General features: G+C 39.9%; 1 long non-coding RNA gene across 1 annotated transcript; it reads right to left on the minus strand.

The window, feature by feature from the left end:
* Positions 532–1,576, minus strand: LOC107643349. Its single transcript, XR_002362649.1, has 2 exons — positions 1,138–1,576; positions 532–996 (listed from the first exon to the last, which is right to left on the minus strand). It is a non-coding gene; the product is annotated as an uncharacterized LOC107643349 (long non-coding RNA).

Genomic DNA, 1,711 nt, shown 5'->3' on the forward strand with positions numbered 1-1,711 from the left:
ATTACCTCTGAAATTGTGGGGTATGTCAAAGGGCTATGCTATAATTGCTTAAATTGTCTTGCACATCAATATCACTCTTTTGATGTGTATGTTTCTATAGCCACATCCATCAATGTGACGTGACTAAAAGGTGAGGGGGGAGGGAGACGAGGTGTGACATATGCTTTCTAGAAATACGCAACCAATGGTTTTATGGGCCGAAAAGATCTTTCCTTAGCAAGTTCTGAAGGTTAATGTTATTTACTTTTTTCCCTAAAAAAAAGACATGATCAATTAAGAAAATTTAACAATGCTGTCATGATTTATCAGGTAATTAAAAAAATCTTATTCCTGAAAAATGACCCACTTTTTGTATTTTTAGACTCATATTTGTTGTTATATCCAAGATTTGAATCCTTAACCCTCCTGAGGCATCAAACAAATTAGTCGATGAAAATTTAAAACCTTTTCAGTGTACCCTTCCCCTTCCCCCCCTCGAAAAAATAGGCGTGATTTACAGCACCTTTAATGATGTTCCATAGTCCTCAGTGATCGACAATTTTCAAGGGAATATTAGCAGATACATGATCAACGGATCATACACGAATAGATAACCGAAACATCAATGTTTACCATGACTAACTGGTTACCATAATTATATTCATCTCAAAGTATTTACAGCCTCTAAGACACTCAGTACCGGACAAGTAAGACGAATTCATACAACACAAATCTACTTAAACTGACACAACACAAGGATACATCGTGCACAAAAAAATCCATAAAGGAACCCAAGCTTACCTAAACTCTAACATCAAAACCCTTGATGCTTACACGGATATTCGTCCAAGGCACCATAACCCGGCGGGTCACTTTTGGAGCATGTGCTTACTTTTGGCATTTCTTTACAGTGAATAGTGTGGAGAGTTGTTCCATTACCCCCGCTAGTTGCATTAGAAGCTCAAACTTTTCAACCTCAAGCTGCGAAACACAGCCTTCCAAGGACGCAATGGCCTCCTGTAACAAGGGTATAACGTCAGCATCTGCATCCACCACCACAATAATTTCGTAAACAGCACACGGATAGTCAGGATAGTCATTGCTTTGATTTGCCCAAATTAACATGAACATCAAATCCCTTAGGGGACCGATACTTACCTTCTGACGTCGTGCCTTCAACTGCAACCTGTCGCTAATGAATTTTGGGTTTCTACTGCCGGCTGCTGGATGAGAGTCTCATGGTGAAGAAAGCGGCCCCGAGTAGGCTCCACCTCCTAGGTATAGTAGCTGCCACCTCCAGCATGGAGGCCACTTCCTTTTCGTGGAGCAGCATACCCACCGACTGGAACACCTTTGACCACAGATACAAGCTAAAGTACACCACTACTTGAAGATCCACTTCAGCCCCTCTTCAAAGGTGGGATATCTCTGGTGAAGATTCCTAGGAAACTCGGATATCTCGGGTTCTACTACCTCCCCTGTGTGTTCAGAGTGGCTTAGGAACTAATGAATGAAGAGAAAATTGGGGGAGGGATAGTAATTATGTAGGCAGAGGGTAATTCTTGGGTTGAAAAAGCCTTTTTGCCAGCGACGAGTGTCTCCAAATCACATCACTTAGCAAGTAATAATTACATTTCTTGTTAAAATTATAAATTATTGTTGTAGTACATTTTCTTAAAATGATATTATTTTATATTATAATTTGTTTATTCAACTGCTCTCCATTAACAAT

This window comes from Arachis ipaensis, chromosome B05, assembly GCF_000816755.2.
Source record: "Arachis ipaensis cultivar K30076 chromosome B05, Araip1.1, whole genome shotgun sequence".
Taxonomy (NCBI): Eukaryota; Viridiplantae; Streptophyta; class Magnoliopsida; order Fabales; family Fabaceae; genus Arachis; species Arachis ipaensis.